General features: G+C 49.0%; 1 protein-coding gene across 5 annotated transcripts in view; it reads left to right on the top strand.

Moving 5' to 3' along the window:
* Positions 1 to 8348: 8348 nt before the first annotated feature.
* Positions 8349 to 11937, top strand: part of NPFFR2 (neuropeptide FF receptor 2) — a 63331-nt gene continuing 59742 nt past the window's right edge. For all 5 annotated transcript variants that reach the window (XM_053257050.1, XM_053257045.1, XM_053257048.1 and 2 more), the window contains exon 1: positions 8349 to 8651. The gene's annotated coding sequence lies outside the window, so the exon portion shown is untranslated. The remainder of the gene's footprint in view (positions 8652 to 11937) is intronic.

Genomic DNA, 11937 nt, shown 5'->3' with positions numbered 1-11937 from the left:
ATAAACACCTGAGCTATACCTGTTATAAGATACACTGCAGGAATAATAGACTGGACCCAGGCAGAGCTAGAGACGCTAGATTGTAAGACCAGGAAAATCATGACCATCAATCATGCTCTGCACCCCCGCAGTGATGTCGATAGGCTCTACCTCCCTCGCAGCTCAGGTGGAAGAGGAATGCTGCAAGTCCATCAAACAGTAGAGGAGTAGAAAAGAGGCCTTGAAGAATATATCAAGGACAGTGAAGAAGATGCACTTAAAATGGTCAAGAACGAGAAACTATTCAACACCAATGAAAGAAAGCAGGCCTACAAGAAAGAACAAGTCAAGAACCGAGCAGAATAATGGAGAAATCAAACAGCAAGTGCCGCCTTTGTAAAGAAGAAGATGAAACAGTGGACCACCTAATCAGCTGTTGTAAAAAGATTGCACAGACTGACTACAAACAAGGGCATGACAAGGTAGCAGGGATGATACACGGGAACATCTGCAAAAAATACAAGCTTCCTGTAGCCAAAAATTGGTGGGACCATAAAATTGAAAAAAATTGTAGAAAATGAAGATGCAAAAATATTAGGGGACTTCCGACTACAAACAGACAAACATCTGCCAGACAATACACCAGATATCACTGTAGCCGAGAAGAAAGAAAAACAAGTCAAAATAATCGACATAGCAATACCAGGGGATAGCAGAATAGAAGAAAAAGAAATAGAAAAAAATCACCAAATACAAAGATCTACAAATTGAAATGGAAAGGCTGTGGCAGAAAAAGACCCAAATAATCCCAGTGGTAATTGGTGCCCTGGGTGCAGTTCCAAAAGACCGTGAAGAGCACCTCAACACCATAGGGGCCACAGAAATCCCCATCAGCCAATTACAAAAAGCAGCTTTACTGGGAACAGCCTATATTCTGCGACAATATCTATAACAACAGCAACAACATTGACAATAAAATTCAACCATCCCAGGGCCTTGGGAAGGACTCGGTGTCTGGATAAAACAAACCAGTCAATAACACCTGTCTGACTGTATAAATAAATAAATAAATAAATAAATAAATAGATGATGATTTCTATACCGCCCTTCCAAAAATGGCTCAGGGTAGTTTACACAGAGAAATAATAAATAAATAAAGGATCCCTGTCCCCAAATGGTTCACAGTCTAAAAGAAACATCAGATAGACACCAGCAACAGTCACTGGAGGTACTGTGCTGTGGGTGGATAGGGCCACTTACTCTCCCCCTCAGAGCTTGGAGTTGCACAGAGCTTGGAGTTAACACGGTTCTATACAATGCCTGAACCTGCCAATACAGAGAGATGAGTCTAAATCATGGGAGGGAAGGAGAAAGAACCTGAATGAACCACAATATGGTGAAACAAAACAAGATTTGGTGATTGTCTGTGATGCCAATCCAGGTTTATTAAGTAGCCCTTATTTAAAATAAATCAGGAAACCACATGTCCGAAGTGACCCCTGGGGCACAGGCCCCCAGTGAATTGCTCAGGTCCCCGAATCTCGTCAGCCACCTTCCTCCTCCATGACTTCTTCCAGAAAGGAAGCGTAACAGTGGAGGCACCGACACAGAGCAGGGGAGAGAGCTCTTGGACTCACCCAGCTCTCTGCTGCGTCCACCTTCAAGTTCATAATCCTATATAATAATATTAGAGATGTTAAAAAACATAAGTAGTTATTCTTAGAGGGGTATGAGTGCGTGTAGTTATCAAAAGGGGGTGTGTGGGCCCAGATCTCTTAAATACCCAGCAAAGGTCCTGCCCCCAAGTTAAACTCATGATTGATTTGAGCCAGGGTCTTCCTGGTAGTTCTTAGCCAGTCTAGGGATGAGCATCATTCCTTATTCTCCTCCTCTGTTTTGGAGCAGGGGTAGGTAATCTTGGCACTCCAGCGGTCGAACTACAAGTCCCATCACCCACAGCCACAGTTTATTGTGACTGGGGATGATGGGAGTTGTAGTTCAACAACAGCTGGAGTGTCCCGATTACCTACTCCTGTTTTGTAGGTCCACTTTACCCTACGATTCACTTCTCCTCGATCCTCCTTTTAAGTAGGAGAATGAAAAATAACCCCAGTATTGGAGCATGCATAGCTTGTTCCATGTTTCAGTTCCTTCTCCCAGCTTCCCTGCCAAGTTTCCACTCCGCAAAGAACAGGTAACTTGAAACTCTAAAATCTCACGATTCACTGTTGGCATGAGGTTTCTGCACGCCCTGATGGTCAACCCTCAAAGTTTAGTAATTAGAAAAACAAGGCTTACACAGCCTTTCCCTGTTCAGTGAGAAACTGTAACGAGCTGCTGAATTCAGCTGCTCTTTTAAACTAATCACATTTTGGCAAGTGCAATTCCCTTCCCTGTTGGGCTGCAGCTGCTTCCCTGTGTCCTTAAAAACAGCAACTTTGTAGTGCTCAATCATTTCTGGCAGAAAGTGGAGGACATGAAATGCAAGCCATTTCTCTCTATAGAAAAGTTTGCATTGAACCTAACTTTTGCATTCATAGTCTTGAACTTTTTTCCACTGAAGAGGTAGATTGTTCCGCAGATGCCCCAAAGTGAAGGCCACTGTAATCCCCAGAAAGAGTCACCTTCCTTTTAAGTGGATATTTTGATAACAAAGGCAGTTTGCTGTGTGATCAAAGAGTGGATCTTAACATACAGTTATTATAGAAAAGCAGAACAGGCTGCAAAGAGACCGCTTTGCACTTGGTGTATTGTGCAGGAAGTAATGTCTTGGTTTTTCAAGGTCTCGTCTTTGCAGAATCCAGCAGCTTGCTGCCCTTCTAGGTGGTGTGGATCGTTTGCCCCAGCCCCCTCCCTCCAAGGAGCACATGACACCTGGAAGCCATGACCATTGGCTCCCGGAGCGGGGCTGGCCCAACAAGCCGTGCAGCACGCTCAGTCCGACACTCGCATTCACCCCTCCCTCCCATCCCTCAGATATAGGCTGGGCTTGGCTGGTCACCGTTTGGGGTTGGGCAAGAATTTTTTGGGTCCACAACTAATTGGCTGGTGGTGTGCGCCTTTCTTCGCCTGCCCTGGACTATATCTGTATTTCCTGTTTTTTCCGGTCACATTCTGGGCAGGTACAGTGTGGTGGGAAGCATGAGCTTAAAATAGGTGCTGCACCTTAGATAAGCATTTGGCATCAAGGGGGAGGAGCAGATTCCTTGAGGCTTGACAGATCAGGGATGCCGCTCAACCCCTTCTTCTCTGCAAGCGACATCCTTCCGTATCGCTGGACAGCATCAGAGGGGTGTCGTTGGTACCAGAGACCTGACCTTAGGTCAGCTAAGAAGGGCCCCCCCACCCCGCTTTAGAGCGTTGGAGCTGCCTGGAGCCAAGGTGCTAGTACCACAGTCATCTAGTCCAAGGCGGCCACTTTCGTGGCCAGCCTTCTAAGAACTGCACTGTGGTGGGTGGAGTGCCAATCCCAGTAGAATGCCATGTAGGCACGCAATGAACATCTCAATAAATGTGGCCAATTTCACCAATGAATCATGGGTCGGTGTCTCCTTGTATCTGGGAGCAATCCAATCTTTTGCAGAAATTTAATTGGAATTTTATCATTGCAATGTTTATTGTGTGGTAGCTAGAATGACAAGTTGCACAGATGCTGTATATTGAAAGGGAAACTTCTTGATGTTTGGCAGATAGGTGGTGGCAGCCAAATGTAGTAGATGGCAAGTAATTAAAGGAAGGGGGCTTGGCTATGGAAGCACCTTTGCTCAGAGTAGTAGAGGGACCCCAGTTCAAAGTGGGTATTGGGAATTCTCTCTGGTAAGAGATACCCTTCTAATATAGCAGAGTGCACAGAGGCACAACACAGCGGAGTCTGCCCAGGCATGCTTGTATGCTGAGAGTAAAATAACTTGGAGCCAGTTCATAGTTGCAAATCAATATAAGGAGTATTTATTAGTGAACTCCATTCTAGATAGTAAAGTGGAGAGATAGGATCTCTAATCTATCTATCTAGCTGGATGCACATGGATGCATCTCTGCACACATGGTGCAGGGAGAGAGGAGCTTGCATGTTGCAAGGGAGAAGGAAGGGAAAAGGAAGAAGGAAGAGGAAGTGGCCAGGCAGGCAGGAAGTTAGTCCCTAAGAGTAGCAATCTACATATCAAAGGGATAGTGTCAGAACAGTAGAGAAGGGATGACCAATGTCTTGACCTCTCTAGCCCTCTGACTCACTAGTCTGTCCCCCTCTGTCACTGAGACATGAGACAGCGCACAGAGTCCTTCACTTCCAACAGTGGGCACAGTCTTTCAAGCATGTCCCTACTCAAATGAAGATCCACATACACACACCATTTGCAGCCAGTGATTGGGTGGCTTCACGTGACAGGCAGCAAGTCTGGTTGCTTTTAAGTAACCAGAACTGCTGGTTCCCCATGAGTGTACACTCCAAGGAACATAGGAAGCTGCCTTATACCGAGTCAAACCATTGGTCCCTCTAGCTCAGGATTGTCTACACAGACTGGCAGCAGCTTCTCCAAGGTTGCAGGCAGGGGTCTCTCTCAGCCCTATCTTGGAGAAGCCAGGGAGGAAACTTGGAACCTTCTGCACACAGGTGCTCTTCCCAGAGCAGCCCATCCCCTGTGGGGAATATCTTACAGTGCTCACACATGTCTCCCATTCTAATGCAAACCAGGGCAGACCCTGCTTAGCCAAGGAGACAATTCATGCTTGCTACCAGCCGCAGTGTGCCATGTGAACCGAGAAATGTCAGGCGCCCCAGCTGTATTCCTCATCCACCACCCAGCATCCACCACCCAACTTCAAATCTTGGTTATAGATGTCAAGTGGCGAAGGAAAAATGTGTCCGGGGCATCTGACATTTCAGGACTGGAACTTGAGGGTTGTGTCAGGAGCACTTGCTAGCAGGGAACCGGGAGATTGTGGCAACCAGACTTGCTGCATGTTGTGTGAAGCCACCCATTGTGTGTCTCACAAAACCTCATGATCTCGGGCTGCAAGTAGTAGCCAGCTCCACTCAGCCCAGAGGAGTCCCCACCAGTGTTCCTTGGAAAAAGGATTTCCAGATGTTGTTGATTACAGCTCCCATAACTGCTAGCCAAAGTCCATTGCAGCTGGGGATTATGAGAGTTGTAGTCAACATCTGGGGAATCCCTGTTACAGGGTACATCGGTTGCCAATTCTTGGCATTCCCAGACAGTGGGCATTTGTAGGCACCTGCAATTCTTGCCTGCAAATGGAAGCCAGCTCTGCAGCCCTGGAGAATCCCACTCTGTCACGATCCCATCCCTGAACTGTAGCATAGAGGTGACCCTGAGAGGCCATGGGAGCCAGCCACAGGCTCAGTCCCAGCTCCTAGCCCTGCCACCTGTCTGGAGCCTGAGCTCACCAACTGGGAGACCCCAGAACTGGAGGCCCTGCAGCCAGCATACACTGAGCCTAAGACCCCTAATGAACTGATTCTTCCATACCACGTAATCTGTGCTCCTCCGAGCCTGGAGAACATCACAGGGAATGGGCCTGGAGGGTCTTGATGGAGCATGGAAGTGCAAGATTCCAGGCCAGATGGCTGTCCTTTTAAATCTCCTTGCTCTCCAGCCAGGGAGCCAGAGCCTGAGAGGAGTACTCTGAACCTGGAGGTATGTAAAAACCTAATTTCAGCTCCAGCACTTGTTGGAACAACTTGCTCAGTGGGAGCTGTCCAGCGTGCTACTTTGGCTCATCGATTCCTAATTTTCAAACATGACACCCTTGCCATGTTTTCAAACGTGATAACATGTTTGAATTTTCCTTGTCAAACTTGTTGTGAGAAGCAAGCTGTCAGAACAGCAGGAGATCTGGGACCTTCCAGACACTCACAGTCTGCAGCTGCAAATGACACTCTGCCACCTGCCCCACTCTTCTGCTTTCCATGGCCTGTTATGCCCCCATTCACCAAGGTAAGGATTTGGTCTTGGGAAAAGGTGGGAAACTGACACTGGAGGGCTGGGAAGTGAAGGATGCTGAAAGAAAATGAGCTGCTCATTAAAAAGCTGAACACTAAAAAAAATAAAAATCCATTGAGGTTTTTTGAGCAATGAACTTAAGCATTTGAGTACCCTTATTTATTTGTAGGCTGATCAAAGAGGTGATTACCCACCTCTGATAGAGGGCAGAACTCTGGTACTTTTCATAGTTTTGCAGAAGAGGAGGTTCTGCTAGTTCAGTTTTTCTTCCTCTTATTGCTCTGTGATGTCACAAACTGCAAATTATCCTAATCTGTACAGCCATTCAGAATACAGCAGCCCCATCCTCTGTTGAACCTGACCACCCCAGACTGGCACTCCTTTTGACCCACCTTGCCAACACTTCCCACTGGCTTTATATTGCAGACTGCCAGGCTCTCAACAACATCTCGCCCCACCACCTCACAAACAGAAGAGTCATTGTGGGTCTCAGCTAAAAAGGGACCACTGACTTCTTTTGCTCCGGGGTCCAGGTCTACCGAGCAGCCAAGTCTCCCAAGCTTGTGGTGGTTGGTGGTGGTGGACTTCCATGTTCACTTCGAGACCACTTTATCTGGGGTGGCTCAGGAGTTCATAGTGGCCATGACAACTGTGACAGCAACTACGACCACCCATACCAAGTGGTCTTGGGCTTGACACATGTTGCTGGTCACATGCCTGATCAGGTCTTTTACTCTGATCAGGGTGGTGTTCCATGGGTGGGGACTCCTGTGATTTCCCCATTGTTATGGACGGACCACCATCTGTTTAAGATTAGACTAACAACCAAGTCCCATCTTCTCAGGGGTGAGGGGCCTATCAGGATGGCCTGCCCTAGAAAGTTATTGGATCCTGCAGCCAAACCCCCTGTGGGGATGGTAACTGGAAAACTCTTTGAACTATGGAGAGGTGGCACTCTCAAAGTCGCCTCTGCCCAGGAGGGCATCTCATCCTCTCATTGGCTGAGGAGGAGTCAACCTGAGCCCCCATGGCCGACCTCTGATTGGTGGAAAGTCTGCAGCACGCCTCCAGGTGTTTGCCAAATAAACTCTTTAAAAGTTGTGTGTTGCCTGTATCCATCTATCTGCGGAACCACCCATCACCAAGATATGCGAGTGCTTTGCTTAGACTGTAGAATGTGTTAGGAGCTAGATATGACTTTTGTTTTGTTTTACCAATGCCTACCTATTTCCCCGACCCCACCCCCAGCCACCTTGGTTCCTGTAGATTGATAAAGTAATCTTTTAGAGAGAACCATCTCGCCTCTTGTGTGTGCTTGCCCAGAGACTCTGGAGGTGTCGCTCCCCACAAGCTGACTGCTTGGTTGAGCTACTTAAAATGTACTTTAAAAGGGGGAATCAAGCCTGGCTCCCGCCAAAGGTTGATTCAGCCCAGACTTAACTTCTCTCTGGAAGCAGGGAGAGAACTTAAGTTCTCTCTGGAAGGCAGCGACTACCGGACCTGCACTGGAGCAGGGGTGAGTGAATCAATCTACCTAAACTTCATTGGGATCTCTTTTACAGTTTGTCACTCAAAAGCCATCCCCACTGAGTTCAGTGGGGCTTACATAAGACAGCAAACCTAGGCAGTATTACCTGAGTCCAAGTCCCACTGAATTATGTAGGGCATACTTCTGAATAAAATGCACAGTTACAGTGATAGGCATTAAAGTGAATGGGTTTAGGCATGCCTAACTCTGCATAGGATCGTGCATTACAGCTGCAAGTCTAAACACACTAACTAGTGAGCAAGCCCTGTTCACTGAACTTCGTGAAACTGACTCCTGCGTACACATGCTTAAGATTGCGGTAAATCTTCACAACCAAGGCTGCAGATGGTACCCCAAGGAGCTTGAATCCGTGATGTGAGACTTCTTCTTTCTCTAAGAAGAAATCCAGTTGCAGCCAGTGAGATTTACTTGAGTCAACGTGCAGAGGATCGGGCTGCCGGTCTACACAACCACGTCAAGTAAAGCGTGGGTCCACACATCTCCCAAGCATGGAGGGTAGACAAGCTGACTTGTTGGGCTCTTTTTCTCCCCCCCCCCCCGTATAGATCCATGAGGGCTAGTGACTTATTTAGCACGATCCAGAGACAGTAGCCTGTTGCAAGCAAAGTAACCCATTTCACTAAAAACACCAGAAGGATGCCTTGGCCTTGATCAAAAACACGCCACGTTTAGGGGAGGCAATGCGTGTCTGGAGAGCGGAGGCGACGTGGCGGCAGCAGCAACCCACCCCCGCTATAAAACGCCGTTTCCAGCTAGCGACTTTCCCCCCGACGACGCTCAGGATCCGCGGGGGGCGGGGCGGGGCTTTGGGGCTGCTGCGCGGCGCCGGTACGAGCCCTGCTCTCCGGGCGCCACCCAGATCCGCCCCCCTCGCCGGATGCTAAAAGGGCAGGGGGCGCGCAGAGGCACCATCGCCTTGCCGTCTGGCGGCAAGCGCCACAGTGCCAGACGAGACGCTCCTGCCGAGCCGCCTTCCTCTCGCGAAGGCTGGGAGCGGTCGCCACAGCGGAGCCCGCGGGAGCCGGCCCATGTAGCACGTGGAGTCGCGTCGGGGCTTGCGCGCCCGCCCGCGGGGTGAACTTGCCGGGAGAGCCGCGGAGACGACCCCCGGCGCCCTGGAGGCTCCTTTCCGCGGGGGTTCCTGCCCCGATTTTCCAGTGAGGGTAAGGGGAATGGTGCGGAAGGGTGTGGGGGCGACTTGGGGGGCGTGTGTGGCTTTGGTGCGGTGGGAGAGAAAGTACTCGCGAGGGCTCCAGCCCCAGCTCTGTTTGGAATTCGGCATTCGGGTGCCCGAAATGCTCGCGCGCGCTTGCTTGCTTCCGCCCTGCTTTTTTGTTTCCTCGTGTAAGTTTTGATTTCCGAAAAGGAGAGGCTGATCTGAACGCCCTCCTTCCTCCCCGCTCCGTCGGGGGTTGCTGTGAGGCTGCGCTGAGGAAGGGGAAGCACTCTGCACATGCCTCGGCGCACTCTCTTCTGGAGTCAACGCGCTGAGATCTGGCATTGGCAATGGGTTCTTCTGTCGAGGCTAAAGCCGGGGTGAGCTTCGGCTCGTTTTGCTAGCAACATCTCTGGCGTGTTGGCTCTGGATAACCCCCACCACGCCCTGCGCTGCACCTACTCCCAGTCCCAGTCCGGATGCCCTTCGGATTCTGGCCCTACTCGCGTCCTAATGAAGTGTCGCATGTGTGTGCAGGCCGGCCCATGCATGACTCGGAAGTAAATCTCGCAGTGTCCAATGAGACCGGCATATCAAGGTGCCTAGGGGGCTGTGTCTTTATGGCACAGGAGCCCTGCTTGGCTCCTTGGAAGAGGAGATGGTGGGACTCGTGTGTGAAGACTGGTCACCCACTTCAGCCTTTTCACACCCAAGCGAGGGGCCTTTCTGGAGTGGGGGATAGGACTCAGTCGAGCAGCACCTGCTTTGGGTGTAGAATGTGTTGGCTGGAGTTTAATTCCTGGCATCTCCTGGTAGGACTCGGAAAGACGGTCTGATACCCAGAGCTGCCAGCCAGTGCAGGCAATACTCAGATGGATGGGCGTGGTGGTCTGTCTTGGCCAGCTTCATAACTCAGGAATCCGCTTCACTCTGGCTGGTGGTGACGGCTATCCCTTAATCCCGCTAGCCACTGCCAGACACGCCCCCCCCAATAATATGATAGCATCATAATGTTCATGCAAGCAAGAAGACACTTTCTTTCCCCCAAGGAGATGGCTGGATTTTAGCCATGCAGGAGACAAAAAACTGGGGCAGGAGTTAAAAAAAAAAAAAAAGGACTGGTTTTGAACAAAAAATGAAGAGGTGTTCTTGTCGGCAGGCAAGTTGATACCAAGACCTGCCATTTTACAGCCACAAAGATTTGAAGTGGCTTTTCTTTAGAAACTGAGGCACCTTTGGAAGGTGTTGGGCTCTCTTAGACCTAGCAAGGAGAGAGCAACTGTCCCTGTTCAGCCCAGCATTCAGTCCTTCCACTGGTGGCTGCTGCCATGTCTCCAGATGTGTGTGTGTGGGGGGGGGTTAAGATGGTGAGCCCTTTGGGGGCAGGGAACCATTTTCTTAATCCCATTGCTGTGTAAACCAGCTCCAGAACCTTCTGATGAAATGGGATATAGAGATGTACATCTCAGGCAGTATAATGATATGACAGATAAATAAATATATAAATATTGATGCTACCTTGGCGGGTGGGATGTTTTAGAGGTAGATGTGCCTCCCTGGCAATGTCTGGCTAAAACCAAAAACAAATCAAGTCTTTTCTTTGGCTACTTTGTTAAAATCTCATCCCGTGAGGGCGCCTGGGAAACAAAAGCGTCTACTTCAGGTAGCCCCGTTGTGTGTGAGCTTTTGAGTAGCTGTTCTGGGGGCCATTGCTAACATGCAGTAGGTTGGAGGCTGGAGTGATTGTAAACGTTTGTGCCATAATAGTCTGATAAAAGAGATTATGTGGAGGTACTCTTCTTAGCTCCCCAAGCTTCGGTTAGCTTTTTCTCTGTGCTATATATTTCACAGTGTAAAGGATTCATTTAGCATTGAGACAGACAATGCATTGAAGCTATTCCCACGATCGGGAGCAATCTGGCTAGGGAAGGCTCACCTGATTTCTCCTGATCGTGAGAAGCAACAGGAGCCGCATGGCTTCCGGTGGTGGCTTGGTGCAAGCCCGCTTATGGAGCCCACCAGGTTTTGGGCGCAGGAGCACCTGAAAAGTGGGTTAAATGATTGTGTGGCCCTGCATTGTGGCTCTGCACCGCAACGTCTCACAAGTAGCCCCCTGACAGGGAGGTTACAACAAGCATCCTGGTGTTGGGAGACTCCCCAGAATGCTGCCTGCAATCGTGCGGGTCATTCTGGGACTTCTGGGGACAGGGAGGCCCGCAAACCCCACCGTCCCAACCGGCTCCATGACAGAGCCAGTAATCTTCTGGGCAGCTGATCTGTCTGCCCAGGGAGGGCTAGGCGGTCATCTGCGCGGAGAGCAGGTCAAGCCTACTTTCCCTGCAAACCCATTTTGGTGCTTCACACTGTTCGTGTGAACTCCTCATTAACTACCTCAAGGTTTCCCAGTCTTCAGGCCCCCCCTAGGGGTGGTGAGAGTTGTAGTCCAACAACATCTGGTGACCCAAGATGGGGAACTTCTGAAGTAGGGGGTGCTAACCCATTGTTGCTCAATCTGCTGTCTAAAAGGTGGCTGTAGTAATGCAAGTCCATAAAAGAGCTTCTTGAAAGATGTTCTTTTGGGCCATCAAACCAGGATCTGAAATCTTGGTTAGCAAATGGTTTGCAAACCAGTTTGTTCTAACTGTGATTTCATGTTTGGCTGGTTCAGACATCACACAATCTAGGTTTATTCTAACCAAAATCCAAATTGGATGCTCGTGTAGGTGTGGGAGTGGTGATGTGTGCACGCTTGAGCCTTGAATGTTGTGCAGGACTAGGACCCACCGTGGTGATGTCTGAACCATATTATTATGCCTGAATTCACAGACTGTTGATAAAGTATAGTTAGGGCTGTAGCTCCACCTGCAGAAGTCACTGCACCATGAAGATGGAAGCATGTTGTATGTCTGGACACTCAAACCATGTTTTGCATTCTTAGTTATGACTATCACAAACCATGGTTTTGCATGAAGTCTGAATTCTGCCAATGTCTGAAATACATGCATTTTTAAAAGTTCTTAATCAGAATTGCACTGTACGTTTACCCAACTTTCTCATTCACTTGATGAAGGGTTCTTTGTCAAAAAACTCTGCACATTCTTGTGCCAATCAGCACAAATATAACTTGTCATCTTTTCTGTTCTATAATATCTGGGATGATAACTGCAATCCCTAAGCACATGGTTGAGGAAATAAGTCTCACTGAATAGTGTGACCTGTTTTCAAGTACACAAGCAAAAGATTGCATTGTAAGTCTCCAACAGAGAAAAGCTGAAGGCCACAATCCTGTGTCT

This window comes from Hemicordylus capensis, chromosome 5 (assembly GCF_027244095.1).
Source record: "Hemicordylus capensis ecotype Gifberg chromosome 5, rHemCap1.1.pri, whole genome shotgun sequence".
NCBI classification, from domain to species: domain Eukaryota; kingdom Metazoa; phylum Chordata; class Lepidosauria; order Squamata; family Cordylidae; genus Hemicordylus; species Hemicordylus capensis.
This window is presented reverse-complemented; position numbering and strand designations above follow the sequence as displayed.